Below are 19196 nucleotides of genomic sequence, written 5' to 3'. Positions count from 1 at the left end.
AGCTCATAAAATTAAAATAAAAATAAATACTTTTGAAGGTTATGTGTCCTACTTCAAAATTCAAAATGGCAGATCCAATATGGCGGATGCAAAAACTAATATGTAGTCAAATATTCGTAAAAAGTGGTTATATGAGATAGCTGATGTCACTAAATTGAAATATATGAGATAAAAAAAATATAAAAATATAAAATATATAAATATATATATATTAATATAAAAATATAAAAAATATAAAAAAATATACTCTCTAAATCCGAATCAGTAAAAAGTCACTGATATCAGTGCGAAGTATGCTACTGAACGAATTAGTGGCATACTTCGCGCTGATATCAGTGACTTTTCACTGGTTCGGATTTAGAAAGTATATTTTTTATATTTTTTATATTTTTTATATTTTCATATTTTATATTTTTATATTTTTTTTATCTCATATATTTCAATTTAGTGACATCAGCTATCTCATATAACCACTTTTTACGAATATTTGACTACATATTAGTTTTTGCATCCGCCATATTGGATCTGCCATTTTGAATTTTGAAGTAGGACACATAACCTTCAAAAGTATTTATTTTTATTTTAATTTTATGAGCTGGTCTATTAATTTTACTCTTAATTATTTTCGACGATAGAAGCGGCCCAGTTGACGTAGAAAGATCCGTGCACAATGGCATGTACCTTACATTTAAATTCAATAACTTTCTAACACATGATCATTAATTGGATCCACAAGAAATCTTTAATCTAGAATAGTTAAGCTACAGATTCATGGGCCGCAATATTTTTTTCGATTTTTTTTTTTACTGAGCACATTGACTTTTTTATTCTAAATTTTACCGTTTTTTTCCGTTTTCTGACGATATTATTATAGTTTTTGCTTTATGGTTTGTATAATTTTTTTTGTTATCAAAAATAATTCCAGTATTGTGGGATATTTTCTGAGTAAAATGTATTACAAACCCCGATATCATTTTTTGGTTAAGAAATAAAAAATCACAAAATATTAAAATAAAAACCAAAATTATTTGAAAAACAAGAGCTGATGGGTAAAAACAGAGTACAGATTCATTTTCAGCGATCCAAAATCCTTTAGAATCAGCTATCAAAGTGGCGGCACCAAAATGTGTGTTGCCCAGTATAATTAAAATATATTTTGTATATCAAATAGTATTTTGTATATCAATTTGTAAAATTCAATGCGCCTTATTACGACACGGGCACGCCAAGTGTTTTTTGTATGACTCTTAACTTTTATTTTTACATGGTTACCAATAAAAAGAAGTCAATAGTTACCACATGTGGTGTGAATATACACAAAGCTGTGATATACGCAATAGTATTTTCGTTTCATCTAATTATCTTTTAACATCCCTTTTGTAGAAAATAGAAATTTAAATAATATTATGTTTTAACGCGTCTTTAAATTTATGTTCTCTGAAAATATGTATGTGAAATATTTCATATATGAACATATTTGCTTTTATATAATTCTATTCATGTAAGGAAACACGTGAATTATTTTCACTTGGCCTAACTACCTGATATTGTTTTTTGTAAAAAAAAAAAGTTTAAATAATATTTTTTTTATTAATATTTTTAAATGTTATTTAACGAATAAAATATTTTTTATAGAAATATAAATTTTTGCATAATTCCATTCGTGCAGGCAAACGCGTGAACTTGGCGTCTTTTTTTACCTTTTTTTTAAGTTAGGTTTGTTCGGATATTACATCTTTTTCATAAATGATTAAATATCTATTAAACACATACAAATTTGACATAAGTTTCATAAATAATGGTAATTTTACATGCGTATCAATATAACAGGAGATACCATTATATTTCTTCTATAGATATTTGGCTTATATGTACGATGCGAGCGCTCAGTTGCTTCGAAACGCCGAGTAATAAGAATATTATCCTCTTCTTCTCTCTTTTACTTGCTATTTTGAAAGACGGTCGCGTCAGCGAGTGAGAGCGAGAAGGAGAGGATGACATTCTTCCTCTCACTTGCGCGACTCTTGCTTTTGCGCGAGATACTACTGTGTCTCTTGATACTAACATGTATACACGACCTAACTATGTGGTCCATGTCTCGCTGACTGCGCCGCTGAGTGACGCCTCTAACGGAGAAAGGCTGAGATGGAAATTTTCTGGAACATTTCTTAATATCGTGAAATCTCACGATTTCGGATTTTCGAGTAAAATATCTCTTCTCATAAAGCATCCCGGGTAGGATTTTATCGGGGCATGCTCCAAGTTCGTAAAGGGTCTAGATAGATATGCCCTAAAATAGGCTTACCACTGTTGTGCCTAGAAAGGGTCTACAAAGCAAATTCTGAGTAGAATTTCCTAAACAAGTCCTGAAAAGGCACTATTAGGATTCCCCTAACAAGGCTTACCACTATTGTGCTTAGAAAGAGCCTACAAAGCAAATTCTGAGTAGAATTTCTTAAACAGACTCTGAATAAGTGCTGTTGGGGATGCCCCTAATAAGGCCTGCCATCGTTAGGCCTACATAAGGCCAAGCAAGGGGATTTCTAAAGGAAAACTCGTAAATAGGCCCAAAATAGGCACAAATAGATGTGGATATCTGTAACAAGACATGTACTTATATAATCTAGTCAGGGTCTAGTTTATTCAATTCTTGAAATAGTTTAAAGTCTTACAGAATTTAGTTTACAGTTTTATACTGAAGTACTTTAAAGTCTTACAGAATTTAGTTTACAATTTTATACTGAAGTACTTTAAAGTTTTACAGAATTTAGTTTACAGTTTTATACTGAAGTAGTTTAAAGTCTTACAAAATTTAATTTACAGTTTTATACTGAAGTAAAATTCACATAAGTTTGAAGTAAAACCAAAATACCTATGATTTTAGTTCTCAAAAATACGATCTTCCAAATAAGGCATATTCACATAGGATCTCACACAGCAAGCTTTCCGAAAGATAACTTGGAAATTGTATTGAAATATAACATTGAAATAACTTATAAATATTTGTGAAACGTTTTATCAAAATCTTTTCCACTAAAATATTTAAAAAATCGCTTATAATAAGCGTTGATTTATATATTTATACATAAATTTAATTAATTTAATGAAATCTTATATGGTAAGGTAGATACTTTCTTCTTTTTTTACTCCTTTATAATTACACAAAGTTTATAGTCTTTCATGACTTTATTTATTTAATAACAATTAACAATAAAAAAAATTTTACTATAAAAATTTAAAAATAACGAAATGGAAGTGCAGGATTTTGTAGACCTCATTAGCTAAGGGTTAAATTAATAATAAAAGTACGAAAAATATAATTTTTATTAAAATTATATCATTTTATCAAGTCATTATATCACTATATCATTTTATTAGATCATATTATCAAAAAATTATGTTACTGTGTTAATCACAACACATATAGACAAAATGTAAGACGTTTATGAATTGAAAAAGTGGCGTAGTGTTTAAGGCAACAGATTCATAATCCAGAGGTGCCTCAGGCAGGGTCCAGGTTCGAGTTCCACCAGTGTCAGTGAGAATTTTTAAATGTAATGTAGCATTGGAATTAAGTAATCTAAAGTTTTCAAATAAAATCAGCAAGCGCTGTGACTTTTATGAATAGTTTCTATTTAAAAAAAAGTAGTACATATATATATATATATATATATATATATATATATATATATATATATTCATACATAAAAGAATATTTTTTCTACTTAGGCGTGTCTAGATAGGGCCTATATAGACGTGCCAGAATAGGGCCTCGTCAGATTTATAAATCGGGCCTTGACTTACAAAAGCGTTACATCTCTGTACAGGGTCTATTCGGGTTTGCCTGAATGGCGCCTAGACAGAAATGGGGAAAAACTATCTAGAGCCTTTACAAGTTCTCTTTTAAATTTCTACCTGGGATGTAGGACGAATATAAAGATAGATTTATTAAGTAAATTGATCCCAAGGAATCGATAGAGCCTATCCAGAAATTTGTCCGATTAGCCGTTATAGCCGAACGAGAAATCTTACCTGCGCTGAACTAGTTGGTCGGCGTAAGTTATACGCAGCCAGTCTCACACCGTTCCTCACTTCACTTGGCGCAAGATGCTACCGCGTCTCTTCATGTTACTGTAGGTAGGAGAATATAATAAATTGCAGAAAAATAACACATAGACAATTGTATATTATTATTATTATATATATATATATATATATATATATGTTTACAATATATAATGTGTGTATATATTATTATATTATATTAATTATATAATTAATATAATATTAAAGAAAAATCGATACAAAACTTGTATGTATACACGTAGAAAATAAATGTGTTTTATTCATGGTACATATTTGTTACAAAGGTGGTACTCATGGAAAAAATGTGTAATGCAAAGTAATTGTTTGCACCAAGAACAAATAATTACACTATTAAAAAAAAATCGAATTTTTTGTAGTTAACTAAGGTTTCGCAGGGGGGGGGACCAAAAAACTTTTTTAACATCCTCCTTTTGGCCCGTTTATTATAGATCTTTTTGAAAAATAAATAGAAAATATAAGAAATATTGTTCTAGATTTCCTGACCCAAAATTTGAGATAATCGTAAACTATGCCATGCCATAACCGCGTGCCACAACTATCAACCAAAATTAGATTTTCACTATTTGCAGATCACTTAATTTCTAGATTTGATTCCATATTTTATTTCCAACTCATTAAGTCTACAGTTTATACTTGTTTGGTCGTCAATTTAATCTTTTTAAAGTTATTGATACATGTATAAGAAAGATCGGGACTATATGGCTATATGCTAAAAGTATATTGCTCATGTGCTTTTTTAGTATTTATCTTGAGAGAAATAGTGGGTACAAAATCGTGAAATAATCCTATTAGAATATACTTTTCTTTGAATTTTATTATAATTGAAATAATATTACAGTTAAGAAATAACTAACTAGAAAAAAACTGATTAGATGATAGCAAAGTAAATTCTTTCAAGCCTCTCGAAATTTTATATTAACATTCTCTATCATAACTGAATAAAATTAAGCGATGTGTTACTAACTAGAATGAAAATTTTTGCAAGTATATGATACATTGTTTCTAGAAAAAATGTAATTTTTATTCATAAAATGATTGAAATAGAGTATATGGACGGACGAGATACAGTTGGCCCATAATTAAAGGTCGGCATGAAATGGTCAGGACTATGGAAATTTCTCGCGGAGACTTTAAAACTACTAATTAGAATACATATTTTATACACAAACTTCTATATAATACCTAGACTGCTAATACAGAAACATTTTTTATACGACTTCTATTTTCTAAGATATTTATAGCAATATCTACAAAATTATTGGTCTCAATAATTTTACTCGAATTCTATCAACTTTATCAAAAAAATAGCAAGAGATAAAAATTGTTTATTTTTTCTCGTAGAACTCTGAGAATTTTTCAGAATTTTTTAATTAACTTTTTAATACTTCAAGAAAATGCAAGAAAATGCAGTACTAAAAAATTAATTAAAAAATTCTGAAAAATTTTTCAAAGCTCTATGAGGAAAAAATAGAAAATTTTTATCTCTTGCTATTTTTTAAAATTGATAGAATTTGAGTAAAGAATTACTGAAACCAATAATTTTGTAGATATTTCTGTAAATATCTTAGAAAATAGATGTCGTATAAAAAATATTTTCAAAAGTTGTTTGTTTCTTTACGTAGAATCAAATTTCGTAATAAAAAAAATATATGTTTCTATTTAAAAGAGCAAAGTTGACCATGACCTGATGTTGACGACGCCATACAAGATCAATAGTACCTTCTTATGTCCTCCATCGAATCATGTAACTTTTGTCTGAAACATTTTTACTGAATATGCTTGGCTGAAGAATTATTAGGCTGCATCTTTTAAAATGGGACACCCTGAATAGGGTGTCCACCAACTCAAATGAGCCGTAGTGTACATATAAATTAGGTTAAATTAAACAAAAAATTCATCTACCATTCTGCGAGAAGTCGTAAAATTCTAAGTTATTAAAAAATTCGTAAACGTGCCATAGATAAACTATGGTGGCGACATTTGCAATGGAATGCTTATATTTCAAGTAGGTACAGTTATACGCGATAATGCAACAATCTTTTTTGATTAAAAACGAAATATTTACGTGCTTACTTGAAAAATAGCAGAGGATTATTTTATTCAGTTTGATTTAATGTACACTGAGAAAAAAATGTTATTGGAATAAAAAAAGGGGGGTTGATTCAATAAAATAGTCTCATTACGGGCTACCACAAGTATATTTAGTTTATTCAATAACATACACTATTGATTTTAATTTTAAATATGTACGTTGAAAGAACTACGTACAAATTTCAATTAATAGTAAACAATATTGTATTAAATACATCTCAGATTGTAACAACGCTGCTGAGTTGAGAATTGGTTTACATTGTAATTATAATAGTATAAATAATTAAATATTAATAATAATTATTGCAATTGCATTTAAATATAAATCGCGCAAATTATATTATTATGATTGAATATAATTTTAATAAATTAAATATATAATTAAATAGGTTAGTTGTATATTTGATTAGTTTATATGTATAATGATTAGTTTATATGTATAATTGAATCAACCGTTGATTTTTGCCCTGAAACTAAAGACGTGATTGTTTTAAAAACATTTTTATTTGCAATGTATTCATTTGTTTTTAAAGTAAACACCAAAGTATTTTAACGTATCATTCATGCAAATAAAGTTGCAGTATATTTACTTAAATAAAACAAAAATATATTTTATTAAATATATTTTATTAAATATATTATCTATTTGATTAAATATATTATGTAATGTACAAAACATTCATTTTGCTAAAATATATTAATATTTGAATGAAACATTGATGCTTACCGTACGAATAAGAAAGTAGTTATTGCAACTTCTTAAAGAGTATTCATTTTTAATTACTTATAGGAACAACAAATGTATACTTATAAATTTTTTTATATATGATATGTATTACTTTTTTTCTAGCAAAAACTATTCATAAATATCACAGCGTTTGCTTATCTTACTTTGAAAATTTTAAATTACTTGTGTGATTCCAATGACATCACATTTAAAATTCTCACTGGCACTGGTGAAACTCAAACTTGAACACCCTGAGAGACATCTCTGGATTATGAATCTGTTGCTTTAGACACTACACCACTTCTTCGATCGATATAAACGTCTTATATTTTATCTATATGTTATAGATAAAATATATGTGTTGTAAATAACATAGTAATATTATTTTTTAATAATATTATTTAATAAAATGATCTAATTTTAATACAAATTATATTTTTCGTACTTTTATTGTTAATTTAATGTTTATACTTTTATTATTAATTTATTGTTAATTTAACCGTTTTATCAATAATGTTATCAATAATTTTATTAATAACGGTATTCCAATGCTCCTCAAGGAGTACCAATTTCCTTGAAAGAAGTAAAGTAAGTGAAGGTTAAAGAGGCATTCTAGATGAGCTTTGAATATCGCTTTGAGAACTACTAACCTTAGAGCGCTTATTGTTGAATCTAATGATAATACTCTAGAAGATGCCAATTGATTCGCAAATGTATAAAGGGTGTATTTAAGGTCTTAAGGTCGTAATCAACGACCTTAAGAACCTTGGGTTGATCATTTTGGACCCGATTTGAGTAATCGTGTGGCGTGTAGGAAGTCACGTACGGATTTTTTCATCGATTTTTCCAGTTTCCGCCGCCATATTAGAGCCGCCATGATGAATTTCTCAAAAGGCCAGACGGCAAGCGACACTATATATGATCACTTAAAATTTGAGCCCCCGTTGACTTAAAATTTGAGCCTCAATCGATCCATACAAATTTTGGGCAGAGGGGATGGCCGGTTTGACGAAGAATGCCTCATATATAAATTGTTGCATGTATTTTTCAAACTAACTTATCGTTTAGTCTCAAATACATATGTTAAGTTAAAAATATAAGAGCAATAATCGCGTCACTATTTCGCCAATATACATTATATTAATATCCATCGCATGTTAACCGTTTTCGTTTTCAATATCTGTTAATAAATATAACATTACAATATTTTGTAAGCACATAAAGATATATTATATAAGCACAAGTTATGAAGGTATCGTCAGAACCATTTGAATCATTACTAGTTGTCTGATCACCAAGGTTGAGCAACAGCAACGAAGGCTAGGACCCAGACTAGAAAATGGGATGATCGGTGCAGTTCGAGTTCGAAACCACGTAGAAACACGTATAAGCGAAACGCCGCAAAATATAATGTACCAATTTTTTTTTTATTATTTTAACAAAATAATCAAACATTAAGTTATATGGGAGTGCGCGTTTGCGCATGCTTGTGTGTTAAGAATATTTTATATATTTGATATTCTAATGTTCTGAGAATATTCCACGTATATCCTCAGAATATCATGGACGATATTCTGAGAATATCCTAAGAACAAGAAAAGGGCAGAAGTAGGAATCCTGAGTATATCGTGAGTATATCCTAATGTATATGGAGTATATCCTACGTAATCATTCACAAATCTTCGATTAATAACTCAAAATTTTATGTGATTGTTCGCAAAATAGTAGAGAAATTGTTTGTTCAATTTGACTTAATCTACCTCCCATACAGCAGGAATGTCCCAAATACATCATAGGGATATCTTGAAGATATCACATATCCCAAATATATCTTTAGGATATCCCTGTGATATATTTTGGACATCTCTGCTGTGTAGGCTGTATATCACGGCTTTTCCATGAGTTACTGGACATCTTCAATACAGTACGTCTGACAGTAAGATTTTAGATTATAATTATTTTAGGAGACAAATACTAGAAAAAATATATTCTCTCCATTGAGACGTAAATGGAAAAGCAAAAGGTGATTAGAAATTATAAGAAAATTATTGTTACACTTATTTATTTCCAATGTAATTTTATCTTAACAAAATATAATACATTATTTTTAATATGCTATACAAACTTGCAGAAAGATTTGAATATTATTCCATAATTTGCGCATAGTTTTAGAATATAGGACATGTCATTGGCATTCGAATGTTTTGTAAAAACTTAACTATGATTTCAACTCACATAACACCGATTCCGACTCCGCATTCTATACTCATATATTCACACTATAGGGTTTATACACGAGGTCCTTTCAAAGATGGCGGCTTGTATTTTCCGGCTTCATCGCAATCTATACTAAACTACAACATTGTAACCTATACTAAGCAATTTAGCAGTCTAGGTATTATATAGAAGTCTATGATTGCGGTCTTCTTCCCTCTGCACTACTAGGCAACTGAACCTGATACCAGGGCAAGTTGACTATGTTGCTGTACGTTCATATTTTGATTATTACAGAATAAAATAAACGGTTAACAGGGTCGTGGCGGGCATTAATACACAGAAGAAAGTTGTCTCTATCATGTTACAATCAGTTACAACAATTAGTTGCTTGGGAAGTTATAAATTCTAAAATATACGATATTTAGAATATACGATATTTTTTCCCGGTCTCCTTTATTTAGGTGCGCAGAATTTTTCTGTGTTTTTAATTCAAACATTGTCGAAAAAATATGATAAATATTACAAAATTCTACAATAAGAAAAAAAAGAAATTCCGTTGGATAATTAACTGATATCACATTTGTGTCACTCTAAAATGAAATTAGTACTTCCGATTTTAATAAGATCCCTAAAGAGATTAAAGCGACCAAACTGCACTTGCAATTACTGCATGCTCGCGCACGTCAATTAATACATCCGTCTACCACGAATCGCACTGGTCGATTGCCCCCTCTCTCTTTGCTCCGTCACGAGAGCCTCGTCGATCGTGTACGCACGTGCGCGTCCGCCCGCCCGGCCGCGAATGTTCCCGGTCTGTGTCGTCACGCGACACAGTCGGAATACAGTTATCCGGCGCGAGTTCGGTCGACTGTAGACACTGTCGGGTCGCGGCAGTGCACATACGTTGCTTTGCCGAGCCAGACACGGCACGGAAGATCCATGTCGGTAGTGTATCTTCAAGGTGGCTCTTCGCGCCGCGCACAACTGCTGCTATTGCTACTGCATATAAACGTGGCGGTCGCAAGTCCCATCGTTGTGGAAAACGCAGTAAAGTGGAACCGTGCTTGTGTTAGTCATTGACAGTCCGTCCTGGTGTGCTGCGCCGACAAGTCATCGCGACGTCTTCGCGAGCGTTCGCGGCGAATCGCTTCCGGACCGCGTCGTCGACTTGACGCGGTTTATTCGCCGTGTTGTACTACTGACTTCCGGAAATAGACACAGCGAGCGGGTATCTCATGGTTATAACTATCGTCGGCGGGCATCATTGGTTCCAATGATGGTAAAACACTTGGATTGTTTTTGACGAACGTTAACGATCAATATCGTAACATCTTATCTCCGGTGTAATTAGTTTTCTTTTATTGCTCACGATGTGAGAAGATAAGAATGAATCGCGATGCCGAATCTTGCCATGATTTCAAAGCGATACAAGGATGGAGAAAAAAATACGACTTCACTCATACAATGGACAATGTGCGTATAGCTCCCTTCGATATTACGTTGCGATAGAAATGCCGAGTACAAGCACCGACGACGAATTAAATGATAATGCATTATCGATAATTATAATCCACAATAACGCCGTCGCATATGAGTTCTAGTTGAGGATTCGTCGTCGACACGGGGGAACACTAATCGAGAACGTGCTCGTATTCGAGACTTTACGCCCAAATAGAAATTACAAGGGAAAAGAAATCACGCAAACACCTATATATTTTGTATGTATGACCCAACGAAGTGGCTAACTTTGAGCTTAGTCTTTGACTGGAAAGTTAATCAAGAAGAACTTAGTAATGGTTAAAAAAGGAGAAATGCGTCAATATATAAAAAATATCTCCTAATGTAGCACGAGTATGTGATTCAAGAAATACTCCGCATTAAAGATAGTTGGTCAATTTGTAAACAGATTTATTACATTGACTGGTGAGATTTCTCTTGAAATAAAAGGCCACTTTTGTAAAAAGGTTCTCCAAAGCTCACAGCCTTAAATGTACACTGACGCGAATTTCGTACGCCGATGACAAAGGTGACTACTCACTCAACTCACGATATTCGCCGGTTTTTTTTTTTTCAGAAAAAAAGAAGAACTCGTGAACATCAAGCAGATTTATATCGTCGAGACGACGTTTCTCTACGTTATGTTCTCTGGGTTGTAAAGAAATTGTACGATTCCGACGAGTCTAACGTGACCGCATTGCGGTGTCTATAGTACGTACCCGTATCGATTCGCGACTGAAGTTTGCGCCGCGAGTGAAATAAGTAGCGACGATGAAACCGAAAGATCAAGCGGTAAAACTTTTCTAAGCAGTTATAAGTGCGTCGTAAGTGTGCGCACAGCGTAAATCAATCTGATTAGTGCATGAACATAGGAACAAAGGAAGTGCGAAAAACGAGGGAGCAAATAGATAGATCGAAGGTATTGGAAAACAAATGATCGTCTCGTGATTACTGTCTTTGACGATGAAGATACTCATTCACAAAATGAATTTCGAGATCGAATAATTTTGGACGAAAGATCTCAACGATTTTCCGAGATTTCTTCTACTGCAGCCAGCGACGACATCGCATCAAATATCAAGAGATTTGCGTTAATGTACAATGCACCATAATGGAAGTAAAGGACATTCCGTTGTCTCAATTATCGTGGAAACAAAGAAGGAATATCGCCGTGCAAATATACTACTGTGATCAAAAAGTATCCGAACTTTATTTTTTAAAAATCGCGGGAAAACTGTAAATCAAATCCGTTTTCTTTCTTAAGTTGGTTCACATATCATTCACATTTGATGAAAAAATCACGGCGTTCCTTCAAGCCGTTTGAGAGTGGCAGTTGTTTATGTCACTGAAGATTTCTGTGCAATTGACAAAAAGAGTACCTTACTATACTATTAATCAATTTTACAATTATTTTCTCGGATTTACTTGCTGTCGATCTTAGTTTCTTATTCCGACGCAGATTATTCTATAAACTCTGTATACGAAAAAGGAATTCGCGTTTCTGAAAAAATTGTGAAATCCTTTCACTTGAAACGCAACACTGAAAAACCGGTTAAAATTAAATAGATTTCGGAGAATGCTAAACAATGATCTCTAACATTTCATAAAGATTTGCGAAACAAAAGAACAAGATTTTATGTTTCGAGAGCTTGGACGATTATTTTACGCGCATACTGCACAGTTTTCGTCTAGGATCACAATTGAAGACTATTGTTGAAAGCAAACAAATTGCTAAACGATAGTTGAGTAATCTTGGCATTGTTCATCGCAGCAAAATATGATATGAAAAATAACGTACAACGTGCGATTGTGTATCAAAAGGGAAAAAAAGAAGAAAAAGAAGAATAAGGTGCGTAAGCGAAATAAAGAGCTGCGCGTGACTTCATACTTAGGACACTCGGCAAGAGGGTAAGATTAGAAGAGAAAAGAAGAAGCTAAAAGGAAATTGACCGTTTCGGAATTCGATTGTTTCGCTGTTTGTTATAGCCAACATCGTGAAACTACAGACGGAGCCAGCGTGCATTTCGCGCGGTTTTCCTCGAACTATTACTTTATTAATAACGATGACGATGGGAAAGTAATAAAAGACGAGAGAAAACTTTGCGAGAAAGAAAAAGAAAGAGGCGAATTCTGTCTGTATTTTGGAAAATATCCGAAAAAGAGCGATTGAATTGCTATTTCATGAATAAATTTATTATTCGGCATCAGTTAATTTGAAAATATTTCGTGAGAAAAGAAAAACAAGACATTATATATAATCGGCATAAAGGAATGCAAAATTAATTAAGTAATTTTTATATAAAAATATTTTTGTTCGTTTTCATTAAAGAATAGTCCGAGAAGGAGAAAAGAAGGGAGCTCATTGTCTAGATGGAAAATTAATTGACGAACTGTATAATTCTTGAAGCTGGACTCGTTATTGGGAATTAAGATAGCTTGAAGATTAAGGATATACAAGGATATACGATTATACAGTGCGCGATTTCCGAGACAGCATAGGAAGGACGACGACGATCTAGCTCGAAAAGATCGCACATCGTTGTGCTTTATAAGCGATGTGTCAAAAAGAAAACGAAAAAAACAATAGAAATAACGATAATAAGATTGGTTGCGCAGAACTGTTCAAGCACGTCACGCGAAGATCGACAGTCGTTGACATCGCGACAGCGTGATATGTGACGAGAATGAACCACGATCCGATGATCTGTCACCAGTACTTCTACTGCAGCCAGCGACGACATCGCATCAGGTATCAAGAGATTTGCGTTAATGTACAATGCACCGTAATGGAGGTAGTGGACATTCCGTTGTCTCAATTATCGTGGAAACAAACGAGGATATCGCCATGCAAATTATACTACTGTGATCAAAAGTATCCGAACTTTATTTTTAAAAAATCGCGGGAAAACTGTAAATCAAATCCATTTTCTTTCTTAAGTTGGTACACATATCCTTCACATTTTGTGAAAAAATCATGGCGTTCCTTCAAGCTGTTCGAAAGTAGCAATTGTTTATGTAAGATTTTTGTGCGCGACGATTTTTACGATGTCGAAAAATATGGAGCAAAGAATTTGTTTAAAATTTTGTGTTACGAACAAAATTTCGTTCACAAACGCATTCAAAATGTTACAATAATCAGTTATGATCCGTTTCATGTATGTGCTGTTTCTGGATACCGTAGAAATCATCTCAGACGACACTAACACTCAATTCTCTTTTTGGAGAAAATTCAGGTTTTTCGGAATCAAGCGCAATGCGACCCGTTTCATGTCCAGTACACTGGACAAAATGTGCTGGCATGATCTAAATGATATTCCAACTTCATCTACTATCTCTCGCACAATCAATCAATGATTTTCGAGCACCAATTCTTTCACTTTCTCAACGTGAGTGTGATCCGTTGACGTTGATGGTCTTCCAGAATGTGGGTCGTCTTCAACAGATTCTTGAAACTTCTTAAACCACTCAAACGTACTTACTTTCGATAAACAATCATCGCCATAAGCTTTTTGCAATAACAAAATTTTGTTCGCAACACCAAATTTCAAAGAAATTCTTTGTTTCATATTTTTCGACATCGTAAAAATCGCCGCGCACAAAAATCATCACTGACATAAACAACTACCACTCTCAAACGGCTTGAAGGAACGTTATGATCTTTTCACCAAATGTGAAGGATATGTGTACCAACTTAAGAAAGCAAACGGATTTTATTTACAGCTTTTCCCTTTATTTTTAAAAAATAAAGTTTGGATATTTTTTGATCACAGTAATACTTTGCTGAAATAGTTAGCTGTGAACTCACGAGACTTCGATAACATAGTCGCAAGTGCCATGTATCGTACGAATAATTGTTAATTAATGCATTGCTATCGAACTCATTGGTCGATTAGGGGACATTCGTATTGTCATAAAAATAACATATAAATTTATGATAGAACGTTTCCACCATAATTCGACGAATCGTAGTTTCAGTAGACTGACGTTTCTCGATTTCTGCACTTCTTCAACATTTCATAACTATGTATCAGATAGACCATATTGCATCGATCTGAATAAATGAAAATGAAATAGGACAATTTTTGGAGAATATATACACCGTTTGAGAGTGGCAGTTGTTTATGTCAGTAAAGATTTTTGTGCGCAGCGATTTTTAAAAATATCGCAGCGATGTCGAAAAATATTGAGCAAAAAATTTGTTTGAAATTTTGTGCGGCAGGATTTGCCAAAATCAAACGTCTCTTTCGCAACATGTGATCTGACGTTATCGTGAAGCAAGATGGCTTTATGTCGATTCGCGGCTACTTGAGGGCGTTCCTTCATATCCTTCATATCTTTATTCAGATGCCATAATCGTTGATTAAAGCGATCTTCTATGATTATTTGCCCCGATGTAATAGCTTATAATAAAGTATTCCTTGGTCCCATCTGATATACATAGTATCTAACTCGTACCATACCAGAGATAATATACAGGGCCAATAACTATTACTATTAAATATTTTTTAATCCATATAATCCAAAGGAAAATTTGTGTAACCAAATAGCATAGTACAAAAAGGGCTATAATATGGCGATAATGACTTTTGTCCAGGTGGAGGCACTTCATAGATATCAAGGTCATCTTAATTTTTTTAAATGGAATCGATATGTTTTGTTTCCATCATATGATAAAAGGACTCAAAACAAATTCAAAACATATAACACAAGATCATTGAACAAGATTAAAAGTAAAAAAGTGATAAAAAAAAAATACGGATACAACGTGCACAATTAACTGATTTTTATTTTATTTTTATTTTATTTTATTATTAGTTTGTCTTGAAACTTGCAAGATGTCTTTCAATAGAATTTATTTTCCATTAAAATCATACTATCTCCGTGAAGATACTTCAAGGAAAGAAAACAAACAGAATTTTGTTGACATTCTCCATAAATGAGGATCATATCAACTTGTTCTTCAAATGGATACATCTTGCACGATGAATTGCTATATCGATACTAATCTGTTCATGTTTATGATATCCTGTGAACGTATGAAGATGTTCTTCTAAGTGTTTGTTTTCTTTCCTTGAAGTATCTACCTTCATTGAAATCAATTGGTATCATTTCAATGGAAAATAAATACTGTTGAAAGACATCTTAGCATTTCTCATCTTAACAAATTTTTAGGAGAAAATAATAATGAAATAAAATAAAATAAAAATAAGATGAAAATTAGTCAATCGTGCACGTTGTGTCCGTACTTTTTTTTATCGCTTTTTTATTTTTGATCTTATTCAATGATCTTGTGTTATATGTTTTGAACTTGTTTTGAGCCCTTATATCATATGATGGAAACAAAACATATCGATTCCACTTAACAAAATTGAAGATAACTTTGATATCTCTGAAGTGCCTCCCAGAAATAGGATAGTAATCCTATTCTATATAGTAATTCTATTTTAGGATAGTATCCTGCAAATAGGATAGTATATCAACATCAATACAAAAAGATTTATTTTTGTTAAAAATGTAAAATAGGATAGAAATATAAATGTTTTATGTTTTATGGATTTTAATGAATATCAGGGAGTACAGAGAATATATGATCAGGGAATACATATAAGAAACAAACGTAATATTTAATTGAAAAAAATTGAAAGCGGTCAGAAATAACTATTTACACTCATGAGGCAAAATGGTGTCGTGGATGTAGTGTTACTACTTTCATATATAAATGGCGTGTAATAGCAAACTATGTTTTTAGCTTTTTTTTTATGTAATCCTCTTATAAGTAATATAAAATAGGCTTAATTAAATTATGTAAACATATAATGAAAAATTATTGCTGCCACATTGATGACGTAAATCTCTCGTGAAAATCGATATGTCACACGTATATCATGTTACTATATGATATATATTTGTGCAGGCCATTTTTCACTTTTTTAATGTAATCATGTAAGTGTTAGTTAGATTATGTAGATATGGAATCAAAAATTCTCACTATTATATATTAGTGATATTAGTCTCTCATGAGAATCGTTAGATCATCTGTGTGTCGCGTGATAACAAACTATGTTTCTCATTTTTATTTTTAACGTAATAATATAATACAAACTTAATTTGATTATATAAACATAAAATGAAAAATTATCGCTATCATATTTACATTAATGATATTAGTATTTCTTGAGCATTAGTATGTCACAAATATATGACGCGTACACTGAAAAAAAAGTCTGGTAATATTTATCAAATTCATTTAGTTTGTGCGTTTATGGTAAATAGTAATCAATATGATAAATATTATCAAATATGTGGTAATGATTACAATAGTAACATAAATTTTTGATATAATCAAATCAATGAATTAATTTGATAAATAGTATTAAATACATTAGTGATAGTTAATACTAAATAAGGTAATAATTACTAACTTGAACGGCATCTCTGAATGTTATCTTGGGAAAGGAAAGTGTCGTGAGCATGAAGCATCAGTTAGTTTAGTGGTTAAAGCAATTGCTCGACAACTGAAAGATCCAGGTTCGATTCCCGACCTAGCAAACCGCTCTTTCGACATTTTTCCTTCACCGGAACGAAAAGAAGACGCAGATCCCGACCGTCGCGACCCTAGTATGTCCTCCTCATTCTATCGTCATAGTTGGAATCAAGTATTATTACGATATTTTTAATATGACAATTTTGGTAATTATTACCATGCTTTGCGTAATTAGAATCAAGCAGTTAAGGTAATAGTAATCATATAATAGTGGTAAATATTACTAAACAATATGGTTATTTTATTTACCACATTATTTAATGATAGTTGGTAATAGTCACCAAGCCTTGGTAACAATTACCATGATTCTTGGTTCATAGTTACCAAATGATTTGGTCATATTCACTTCTATATTTAGTTGACACTATTTCATTAAATAATTTAGTAACTAACACAGGCTGGATAATTATTACTAGAAATTTTTCTCAGTGTAGTAGCTGACTTGTCGTCCACTTGGCCCTTCTACAAAAAGTTTTTTTCTAATCTAATGGATAAAGTGTAAAATTTTTGTATTCTCGAAGAGCGCATAAATATAGCAAAATTATATAATTTTGCTGTTAATTTCAGATTAAATTGGGGAGCTGATTAGGCAGACGTCACAAACTTATAACATTCAAATAACAGAATTTAATAGATTCGCTACTACACGTCATGACGTACTAATGCTCAAAACAGACTAATGTCACTAATGTATAAGATTGACACTTTTTCATTTTATGTTTACATAATCAAATTAAGCTTATTTTATACTATTACCTAAAAAATAATAAGAAATGATATGTATTATGTTTGTATTACGACTCGAGTTATCTCGTGATATTATTCGGCATATTTTCATGAATTAATGGAGAAAAAATTAAATGAGGTCGAGTAAAGCAAACTAATAGATATAGGCGAATGATTTATCTTTCAGATTATAACGAAAAATCATTTATGTTAATTTTCATTCTCTTTTTATTTGTCGACCCGTGACAACTCTGTTAATATTAATCTGTTAATATTAATCGCATAGTAATATTCATTCGATTGTACGTGACATATATGTGTGACTTATGCGTACTTGTAAAAAAAGCATGATGTTAAAGTTTAAATCGTTAAGATCCATTTTTGTCATATATTTGGTGCAGTTAACACAGTAATACTCTATCACACATACCATATCACGTGCAATAGATACATTGATAGAAAAAAATAGTTAATCTCAAATTATAGTCATTTACGATGTCATCTATATTTTTTCATTGCTTTAACAAATAACAATAATATACATATATGGTTATTGTTAATAACACTATAATAGTATTTATTACAGAAATGTTGGCTGAAGTCTCGTATCCGACCCTCGTCTAATGAAATTTTATATACACGTAGTATTTATTAAATGCAGTCGAATGCATAAATACGAATGTGCAGAAACGTCTCATTTTCGAGAAATTCAATTTTAATTATTCAACGAGAAACTTTGTTGAATAAGACTGCGTCTCCTCTCCCCTGTCCCATCACAGGTGATTTGGGGGGCATAGCCCCTCAGTCACACGGCTAGGGACAAGCATCTTCTATAAACTCTACAAACTCGATGTTCTTGTATATACGTCCAAAAATTACATTCATTTTATGCAAATGTAACTTTTGTTAATAACTTTTTAACGAACAACGAGCGACAGCTAAAAATTTTTCAAGGTTATTCAGAAAGTTGACCTCTATAACATTTGTCAAGATCAAAGCGATTAAAGCTGACTCCCTTAAACTATAATTTTACCAAACAAAGTTTCTCGTCGATTAATTAAAATTGAATTTCTCGAAAATAAAATCTTTTCGCACATTCGCATTTAATAATCATTCGATTGCATTTAATAAATGCTACGTGTACGTAAAATTTCACTGAAATCGGACGAGGGTTGGATACAGAACTCTTACCAAAATGTTTTCCCCGACTACAATTATTTCAGTACGCAATCATCACTAATATCATTTAACATTAGTAGTCATTAATATCAATTTTTCTTCCGTATA

At 31.7% G+C, this 19196-nt stretch overlaps 1 protein-coding gene and 1 long non-coding RNA gene across 3 annotated transcripts in view; one reads left to right on the top strand and one right to left on the bottom strand.

Moving 5' to 3' along the window:
• Nucleotides 1-19196, top strand: part of LOC116852173 — a 292000-nt gene that overhangs the window by 199358 nt on the left and 73446 nt on the right. The window lies entirely within an intron of this gene.
• LOC116852177 overlaps nt 1-19196 on the bottom strand; it is a 111304-nt gene that overhangs the window by 41496 nt on the left and 50612 nt on the right. Inside the window, exon 2 of the long non-coding RNA XR_004379712.1 lies at nt 4033-4131. This is a non-coding gene — a long non-coding RNA (uncharacterized LOC116852177). The remainder of the gene's footprint in view (nt 1-4032; nt 4132-19196) is intronic.

The sequence above is a fragment of the Odontomachus brunneus genome, unplaced genomic scaffold, assembly GCF_010583005.1.
Source record: "Odontomachus brunneus isolate Ranch 3 - 2012 unplaced genomic scaffold, Obru_v1 Obru_scaffold_204, whole genome shotgun sequence".
NCBI lineage: Eukaryota > Metazoa > Arthropoda > Insecta > Hymenoptera > Formicidae > Odontomachus > Odontomachus brunneus.
This window is presented reverse-complemented; position numbering and strand designations above follow the sequence as displayed.